We start from the raw sequence: 11109 nt of genomic DNA on the forward strand, positions 1-11109 counted from the left end.
GATGCTTTATCCGCCTTGCCAATGCTCTCAGCCAGATTCAGAGCGGACTCCCGTCAGTTCCCAGAATGCAGTTGTTCTGACCTGTTTGTTTTTAAGGTCCTATCGACAGTTGACTCAGTTTCCTGGAACCATTGGCGGGCGGAGTTCAGCATCCCATCCTCGTCGCCATAATGTCGTGGAAGTTTCACTTCTTTGTCCCTAAGTGTGGTAGAAGTTTAGTTCTTTACACTCGATGACCCCGGAACAGAGACTCGGCAGCGGAGACAAAGTGAAGTAATCAAAGCTTTATTAAGTTTGCAAACTGGAGCGTTCAACAGAGTAACACAACACAGACCCTGCAAGCAATCGCTAAGAAGCTCAACGACCCTATATTCAGTCCTTCCTTATATAGGCAGTTTAATCAATGTCTTACGTGGCTTTAGTCACACATCAGCTAGTTAATCACATGAGGGTTATGTAATGCTGATTCAGGTATTAGCATATGAGAAAAACACTTCCAACTAAGCATACGTGGCTATATCTAATCAAGGAGATAACAGGATGGTGGTTTGGGTCTACGTGCGGAAAGACACGTCTAACTCATCCTGCTATCTCACAGCTACAGCCAAAACTACATATTTTATACTTCATAAAAGCAAAGCACATATTATTCTATATAAGTTCTGTTTGTCCTACGAACCTAGCAAAGCCATCAATGTGTACAGACAGTAAAAAGTAATTTTTCCATAACAACTGACACCCTGGGATCCTTCAAGAAGCTGCTTGATGAGATTCTGGGATCAATCTGGACACTTATCACTCTTCCTTAAATGCGCTTTCCTTGCTCTTATCTGCCCCTTATTTTACTGCATTTAATCCTGTACTGTAATCTGTCAAGTGTTATTTCATCTATAGTATATGCAGCTATCACTGACACTGTTATCTGCTCCATTATTCAATCGTATTTTGTCATACTTGTACTTGCTAGAACCAAAGTCATTGTATTTATCTTGCTCTTAATTGTATTATTACTTGTACTGTGATTCTTGAAATGTATTTGTTTACGACTGTAAGTTGCCCTGGATAAGAGATAAATAATAATAATAATAATAATAATAATAATAATAATAATAATAATAATAATAACATAAGCGATTTGAAATCAGCTTTGCGCCATGTTTTTGTTTAACTTGTCTTCATTACTTAAGCAAGTATTCAATTAGTTTTTTACCCTTGTGTGGCGATTGCCCTGCACATGGGGACATTGGCGTGGGTGGTTGATATGGGGAAACGAGTTTGTTTAGTGTCCTTTTTTGGAGTGGTTGTGTGTGATTTAAATTACTGTTTACAGACGGGCACTCAGTTAAGACATGCTGCCTGCCAGGTTTGGTTGAGGGTAAGGGTGGCAAGTGATTGGCGGTGCTGGTCCTCAATCAGGAGGTGGGCGGGTCTACGACTGAGTGTGCATCCGGTGGGGATTGCTGTGGGCGATGGCAATGGGGAGGAGCTGCATATGCTGCTGCCCCGAGCCGACACCCACCCACACACCATCAACGCCCTCAACGCAGAGATCACCAGAGGCTGCGCTGCATTGCCTAACGTGCACCTGGCACACCACCCCACAGTGGGCCCCAAGCACCTCTACGACAAGTTGCACCTCAACCAGGAGGGGGTCAAAGTCTTTGCCAAGACCCTGAAGGATACATCCATGGGCCATAGCCCAGCCAGCCCCCCCCCCTCCGCCCCCGCAGCAGTGCCAGCAAAGCCCAGTGTAGCATGCACCCCCCCTGCACTGGAGTGCACCCACCCCGCCCCACCGCCCACCCCCGCAGCACCGACCAGCCCACCACCTTCCGCCCCCCTACCGCCAGGCCCAGTGACAACCAGCAGCAGCTCAGCTACGCCGCAGCCCTGGCCGAGCCTGCCCCACTGAACTGGGTGAGATCAAACAGCTCCTCAGCATCCTCTGCTCCAGGCTGCTTAACTGAGACCTAAAGCACCCGGGTAGCGAAGATCAAATCTACATGTAAATAACTACAAAAAAATTAATAAATATTACAATAATTACAATATATATATATATATATATATATATATATATATATATATATATATATATATATATATATATACAGTGCCTTGCGAAAGTATTCGGCCCCCTTGAACTTTGCGACCTTTTGCCACATTTCAGGCTTCAAACATAAAGATATGAAACTGTAATTTTTTGTGAAGAATCAACAACAAGTGGGACACAATCATGAAGTGAAACGAAATTTATTGGATATTTCAAACTTTTTTAACAAATAAAAAACTGAAAAATTGGGCGTGCAAAATTATTCAGCCCCCTTAAGTTAATACTTTGTAGCGCCAACTTTTGCTGCGATTACAGCTGTAAGTCGATTGGGGTATGTCTCTATCAGTTTTGAACATCGAGAGACTGAAATTTTTGCCCATTCCTCCTTGCAAAACAGCTCGAGCTCAGTGAGGTTGGATGGAGAGCATTTGTGAACAGCAGTTTTCAGTTCTTTCCACAGATTCTCGATTGGATTCAGGTCTGGACTTTGACTTGGCCATTCTAACACCTGGATATGTTTATTTGTGAACCATTCCATTGTAGATTTTGCTTTATGTTTTGGATCATTGTCTTGTTGGAAGACAAATCTCCGTCCCAGTCTCAGGTCTTTTGCAGACTCCATCAGGTTTTCTTCCAGAATGGTCCTGTATTTGGCTCCATCCATCTTCCCATCAATTTTAACCATCTTCCCTGTCCCTGCTGAAGAAAAGCAGGCCCAAACCATGATGCTGCCACCACCATGTTTGACAGTGGGGATGGTGTGTTCAGGGTGATGAGCTGTGTTGCTTTTACGCCAAACATAACGTTTTGCATTGTTGCCAAAAAGTTCGATTTTGGTTTCATCTGACCAAAGCACCTTCTTCCACATGTTTGGTGTGTCTCCCAGGTGGCTTGTGGCAAACTGTAAACGACACTTTTTATGGATATCTTTAAGAAATGGCTTTCTTCTTGCCACTCTTCCATAAAGGCCAGATTTGTGCAGTATACAACTGATTGTTGTCCTATGGACAGAGTCTCCCACCTCAGCTGTAGATCTCTGCAGTTCATCCAGAGTGATCATGGGCTTCTTGGCTGCATCTCTGATCAGTCTTCTCCTTGTATGAGCTGAAAGTTTAGAGGGACGGCCAGGTCTTGGTAGATTTGCAGTGGTCTGATACTCCTTCCATTTCAATATTATCGCTTGCACAGTGCTCCTTGGGATGTTTAAAGCTTGGGAAATCTTTTTTTATGCAAATCCGGCTTTAAACTTCTCCACAACAGTATCTCGGACCTGCCTGGTGTGTTCCTTGTTCTTCATGATGCTCTCTGCGCTTTAAACGGACCTCTGAGACTATCACAGTGCAGGTGCATTTATACGGAGACTTGATTACACACAGGTGGATTCTATTTATCATCATTAGTCATTTAGGTCAACATTGGATCATTCAGAGATCCTCACTGAACTTCTGGAGAGAGTTTGCTGCACTGAAAGTAAAGGGGCTGAATAATTTTGCACGCCCAATTTTTCAGTTTTTTATTTGTTAAAAAAGTTTGAAATATCCAATAAATTTCGTTCCACTTCATGATTGTGTCCCACTTGTTGTTGATTCTTCACAAAAAATTACAGTTTCATATCTTTATGTTTGAAGCCTGAAATGTGGCAAAAGGTCGCAAAGTTCAAGGGGGCCGAATACTTTCGCAAGGCACTGTATATATATATATACACACACACACACACACTACAAAAAAGTAATAATAATAATACTAAAATAAATAATAGTAATTATATCATTATATTCATATACATCCTTTACTGTATAAATGAAACCTAAAATTATAAAGTTTGTGTTATTGTTATGCATTTTGTTCCACTAAGAATAATATTACTGGTAGTTAAATAACATGAGTTCATTTTCAATCAGCTGTTTGAACATTCAGGGCTTGTATTCCGCGGGTTTCGGGCTGAAGAGCACAGACCCTGAATTTATTACAAATACAAATGATTTAGATGTCATAGTTCTGTTGGAGACATGGTGTCATGCAGATGTGCCCACGCACTGCCCCTTAGGCTACAGAGAGGTAGTAGTGCCCTCTGTTAAACTGAGCACAGTCCGGTGCGGCAGGGACTCAGGGAGGATTATAGTGTGGTACAGAGGGGAGCTGGCTAATTACATCAGCCCAGTTAAACAGGGTCAAACACACACATGGCTCAAAATTAAGAAGGGAATAACACACTGTGAAAATGATATATACCTGTGAGCAGCATACAACCACATTCTGAATCCCCCTATTATAATGAGGAGTATTTTAACACCCTCCACAGAGAGCAGCCATTTTCAGGCCCAGGGAAATGTGCTGCTCTGTGGGGATTTCAATGCCAGGACAGGCTCAGAGCCTGAATGTATAAACACTCAGGGTAACCGCCATGTATTTGGGCAGACCCCTCTGTACCTCACACGTACCACAACACAGAGAAACAACCCTGACCGTGCGGTAAACAAAAATGGGAGAGAGTTAGTGCATCTCTGTCAAGCCCTGGGTCTGTACAGCGTTAATGGCAGGATCAGAGGGGACTCTTCAGGGAGGTTCACTTATTGCTCAGCTCTTGGGACAAGCGTAGTCGACTATGCCATAACTGACATGGACCCCTCCTCTCTTAACACATTCACTGTCAGGCAACAAACCCCCCCCTAGACCATAATCAAATCACTGTGTTCCTGAAAAGAAGAGGTCAGCCCAGCAACAAACAGACACAGCCCAGTAAGCTGTACAATCTGAATCAAACATACAGATGGGCTCCAAACAGCACAGAGGAATTTAACAAAGCAATCAGTTCTATGGAAATGACTAACCTCATTAACACTTTCCTCAACACACAGTACCAAACAAATGTGACAAAACTAAATCTGGCAGTTAAACACATCAATTACAAATTTGAAAATGCAGCCATAATGTCAAATCTAAAAAAAAAACCAAAAAGAAAATAAACAAGAAACAAAAACTCACACAAAAATGGTATGATGATGAATGTAAATCCATACGAACAAATCAAGACATTTATCTAATCAAAAACCCCATCAACCACAAAACTCAGTTTTACGTCTGAGGTACTGTGAGACCCTAAAACACTACAAACACACCCTCAAACAGAAAAAACCAAAACACACAAACAAAACCCTCACAGACATAGAAAACTCTATCGACCAAAACAAGTTCTGGGAATGTGGAATAATTTAAACTCAACAAAACAATAATAATTAACAATACAAAATGGAACAATTTGGAAAAATTATTTTGAAACCCTTTATAAAGATATACAACAAAAAGATCTAACAAATAAACAAAATTTAACTTGAGAAAAACTGAAATTACTAGAACAATCAATTAAAGATAACCAAAATACAATTGATGCTCCAATCACCCTACAAGAGTTAAATGAAAAGCTCCAGGCACTTAAACCCAGAAAAGCCTGTGGCCCTGACAGCATCAGTACTGAGATGCTCAAACACAGCAGCCCTGTGTTACAAGAGGTAATGCTTAAATTATTCAACATGGTACTAAGTACTGGTTACTTCCCTGACATCTGGAACCAAGGGCTTATATCCCCAATTCACAAGAGTGGAGACAAGTTCGACCCCAATAACTACCGAGGCATCTGTGTGTGCAGTAATCTGGGGAAAGTATTCTGTAGTATAATCAATGCCCGCATAATAGCCTTCCATACCGAACACAGTGTCTTGAGTAAGAGTCAGATTGGCTTCCTACCAAATCACTGCACCTCTGACCATATTTACACCCTACACACCCTAATTGACAAATATGTACATCAAAAAAGTAAAGGCAAAATCTTTGCCTGTTTCATTGACTTTAAAAAAGCATTTGATTCCATTTGGCATGAGGATTTATATTACAGAATTCTTCAAAGTGGTGTAGGGGGGTGTGACAAAGAGAGAATGAATTCTTGTTTTAGATCTCCCTTCCGACCGGTGAGGGCTGTGGAGAGGAGGAACAGGCAGAGCCACGGTGCGCAACGTCATCAACCCAGACGGGGAGCGCTGTGGCAATCGCGCATTGGTCAACGGCGATTGCCCACGCTGCCCAATGGGAGCGGGACGGAGCGTACAAAAGGGGGCGTGGCCCGGGGCTCTGTTCCTTCTGGCAAGGTACGGTGAGAGACAGAGAGAGAGAAAGAGAGAAAACAGTGGCAACTCAAACGGAGTACAAATAAAGAGGGGAAAAGAAATAAGAAGGACGGTTGGTTGGCACAGAGGTTCCCTGTTAACCCCCTTGTTTTTATTTTACTTATTAGAGCACTAACGGGACGCTCGGGAGCGAGACGGGAGGAGCGAACCCGGAAGTGTTACGCTGGTCCCGCCCTGTTTTACCTCAGGGGAAGGAGGAAGGACGGACGATTGTTTTGTTTTGTTATTTTCCGTCCTCGTTGTTTTTGGTTCTTTTTTGTGAAGTTCTTTTTTCTCCCCCCCCCCTGTTCCTTTTGCTTTGTGGTTGCCGGGTTACACATCGTTGTGTATCCCGGCTCCATTATTATTTCTATTGTGGCCAAATAAAGCCGGGCAGCAGTAAAAGTGAAAATCGAGACTGGTTTCTTTTATTTCCCTATCACCCACTCAGCTACCTGTCACAGGGGGTAAAGTCTATGATATAATAAAATCAATGAACACAGAAAACAAGTGCGCCATTAAAATTGGCAACAAAAGGACAGAATTCTTCACTCAGGGGTGTGGGGTGAGACAGGGCTGCCTGAGTCCAGCACTGTTCAATATTTACATCAATGAGAGCAATGATGCTGGAACAGTCTGCAGACCCTGGCCTCACTCTGCATGACACAGAAGTCAAATTCCTGCTCTATGCAGATAATCTCGTCCTGCTGTCTCCCACAGAGCAGGGGCTGCAGCAGAGCCTGTCACTGCTGGAGCAGTACTGTCAGACCTGGGCCTTGGCAGTAAATCTTACAAAGACCAATATAATGATTTTTCAAAAAAAAGGCCAGATCTCAGGGAAACAAATACCACTTCACCCTAGGCAACACCACCCTAGAACACACCACCATCTACACTCACTGACTATCAGTGCGTCAGGGAGCTTTAACCTGGCAGTAAATGCACTAAAGGAAAAAGCCAGAAGAGCTTTTTATGCCATCAAAAGAAGATTCTATAAAATTAATATACCTGTCAAAATATGACTAAAATTAATTGACATCGTCATCCTGCCCATTGTGCTGTGTGGTAGTGAGGTATGGGGTCCACTCGGTCAACAGGATTACACTAAATGGGACAAACACCCAATCGAAACACTGCTTGCTGAACTCTACAAAAATATACTACAGGTGCAAAGAAAAACACCAAATCACGCATGCAGGGCGGAATTAGGCCGCTACCCGACACTCAAATTTTGGATGCATCTAAAGAAAAGTGAGTCAGACTCACTCCAATATAAGGCCCTCTAAACCCAAGAGCACAGCCCTGAAAAGAGTCCCCTAAGTCTGCTGGCCTTGAAGCTCACTGCACTGACCCCCACTAATGCTAACGCAAAATCCCAAAATAAACTTGATTGTTATCTGGCCCTAAAAAGAAACTATACCCTAGCAGAGTATCTCTCCACTGTCAGAGATACAAAGCAGAGACAGATCCTGACCAAGTACAGGCTCAGTGACCACAAACTGGCCATAGAAAAAGGCCAACACAGGCAGACCTGGCTACCCAGAGAGAACAGGCTCTGTGGTCACTGTGAGACAAGAGAGGTTGAGACAGAGATGCACTTTCTCCTACACTGTGAGAAATACTCCCAAACAAGGGAAGTATTCTGTAATAAAATAGTAAATGCCCATCCACTTTTTCCAAACATGGCAGACCCAGAAAAACTGTCTGTACTCCTGGGGGAGGGACACACAGCCCCCCTGGCTGCCCAATACGTAGCCGCCTGCCACAACCATTTGAAATATTTTTTAAAACCCCAAAAGTAATGACTAAAGCTAAGGTTTACAATTTTAGAAAAGCAAACTACGAAGGTATGAAACAGAGACTAATAGAAGTAGATTGGAGTAAAATAGAGAAAACATCCACAGAAAAAGGGTGGCTGTTTTTTAAAAATGTAGTACTAGAGGCACAAAACAATTACATCCCAAAAGTAGACAAATCTAAATCTAAAACAAAATGGCCAAAATGGTTTAATAGATCAATTGAAAAAAATATTCAGCGAAAAAAGGCACTTTACAGAGCGTTTAAAAGGGACCAAAAACAAAGCACACAGAAAGAGTACTTGGAACTGCAAACACAAGTCAAAAAGGAAGTTAGAAAGGCCAAGAGAGACATAGAAATCAATATTGCTAAGGGGGCTAAAACCAATTCCAAAATGTTTTTTCCAATATTATAACAGCAAGAGAACATTCAAAGAGGAGGTTAAATGTCTAAGAGACACAAATGGCAAAATCATAGATGAAGAAAAAAAAAATAGCAAATATATTAAATGATTACTTTTCACAGGTTTTTACAAAGGAGGACACGGACAACATGCCCCACATGTCGACCTGTTCCTATCCAGTTTTAAATAACTTTAGCATAACAGAGGCAGAAGTGTTAAAGGGACTAGGAGCTCTTAAAATAAACAAATCCCCTGGGCCGGATGAGATCCTCCCAATAGTACTCAAAGAAATGAAAGAAGTTATTTACAAACCGCTAACCAAGATCATGCAACAGTCTCTTGACACAGGGGTTGTACCAACAGACTGGAAAATAGCAAATGTAATACCGATCCACAAAAAGGGAGACAAAACCGAACCAGGTAACTACAGACCAATAAGCCTGACTTCTATTATATGTAAACTTATGGAAACTATAATAAGATCCAAAATGGAAAATTACTTATATGGTAACAATATCCTGGGAGACAGCCAGCATGGTTTTAGGAAAGGGAGATCATGTCTAACTAACCTACTTGACTTTTTTGAGGATGCAACATTGAAAATGGATAACTGCAAAGCATACGACATGGTTTATTTAGATTTCCAGAAAGCTTTTGACAAAGTCCCGCATAAAAGATTAATTCTCAAACTGAACGCAGTAGGGATTCAAGGAAATGCATGCACATGGATTAGGGAGTGGTTAACAGGTAGAAAACAGAAAGTACTGATTAGAGGAGAAACCTCAAAATGGAGTGAGGTAACCAGTGGTGTACCACAGGGATCAGTATTAGGTCCTCTGCTATTCCTAATCTACATTAATGATTTAGACTCTGATATATTAAGCAAACTCGTTAAATTTGCAGACGACACAAAAATAGGAGGAGTGGCAGACACTGTTGAAGCAGCAAAGGTCATTCAAAATGATCTAGACAGCATTCAAAATTGGGCAGACACATGGCAAATTAAATTTAATAGAGAAAAGTGTAAAGTATTGCATGCGGGCAATAAAAATGTGCATTATAAATATCATATGGGAGATACTGAAATTGAAGAAGGGAACTATGAAAAAGACCTAGAAGTTTATGTTGACTCAGAAATGTCTTCATATAGACAATGTGGGGAAGCTATAAAAAAGGCTAACAAGATGCTTGGATATATTGTGAGAAGTGTTGAATTTAAATCAAGGGAAGTAATGTTAAAACTCTACAATGCATTAGTAAGACCTCACCTAGAATATTGTGTTCAGTTCTGGTCACCTCGTTACAAAAAGGATATTGCTGCTCTAGAAAGAGTGCAAAGAAGAGCGATCAGAATTATCCCGGGTTAAAAAGGCATGTCGTATGCAGACAAGCTAAAAGAATTGAATCTATTCAGTCTTGAACAAAGAAGACTACGCGGTGATCTGATTCAAACATTCAAAATCCTAAAAGGTATAGACGATGTAAACCCGGGGGACTTCTTTGACTTGAAAAAAGAAAAAAGGATCAGGGGTCATAAATGGAGATTAGATAAAGGGGCATTCAGAACAGAAAATAGAAGGCACTTTTTTACATAGAGAATTGTGAGGGTCTGGAACCAACTCCCCAGTAATGTTGTTGAAGCTGACACCCTGGGATCCTTCAAGAAGCTGCTTGATGAGATTCTGGGATCAATACGCTACTAACAACCAAACGAGCAAGATGGGCTGAATGGCCTCCTCTCGTTTGTAAACTTTCTTATGTTCTTAATTGCTTCTCCTAACTTGGGCTTTTGTGTTTGATATCACCACTTTAAATGGCTGTTGCATTTTTCTAACTTGTTTTTTTACATTGACATTTTTTTTTATAGATATCACTTCTTTTTTTACTTAATTAAATAATGAATAAAGTGAGGGAAAGATATTCGAGAATGTGTATGGTAAATAGACAGACAAGACAAGAGAGTAATAAGCAGAGTAATATAAAAGAAATGAGAAAAGATTTGAAAGTAAAATAATAGTAGAAGAGAGTAGTAATATTACTATAGCTTATGTCAAAAGTCTAATTTATGACCCTTTTGACCTTTTTTTGACCTTATAGGTATGAATTTATGAATATATAATGAGGGGGCGTGGATTTATGAATTTATGAATATATAATGAGGGGCGGGGATTTTATGGTTGTTACAAGACAGATATGCTTATTGAATATAGGCTTATATTTGCCTATAAACTTATTGCACGTCTTTTATAAGATATGTACAAAAATCAGTGTTTAATATGTTATTTATGTAATCGGGATAGTGGGTACCCATGTTTTATAAATGCTTATGTTAACTTCTGCTTTGTGCAGACAACATTAAAGTCTTTTTTTTTTTTTACGTAAGACACATAATGAAAAATGAGAAAGTTTAAAAGAAGTTATTAAAAGTAAAAAGAAAAACCAAAAAAGAAAACGCCTTATTCACCATTTAAAAGCATTTAAACAATATACATATATACACTTAATGAAAAGAAAGTTTAAAACAGCGTATCACAAAATAAAACAGATATTAAAATTAAATATTTATAAAAAAAGAACTAAACAAATTCTACCAGAATACAATTTCTGAAAAAGTGCTCTCTCTCTCTCACCGTTTTTCAAAAAAAAAAAAAAAAAAAACTCCCCGGACAAAACGCTTTACAGTCAGAATTCCCTGA

Source organism: Acipenser ruthenus, chromosome 28 (assembly GCF_902713425.1).
Source record: "Acipenser ruthenus chromosome 28, fAciRut3.2 maternal haplotype, whole genome shotgun sequence".
Classification (NCBI taxonomy): Eukaryota; Metazoa; Chordata; class Actinopteri; order Acipenseriformes; family Acipenseridae; genus Acipenser; species Acipenser ruthenus.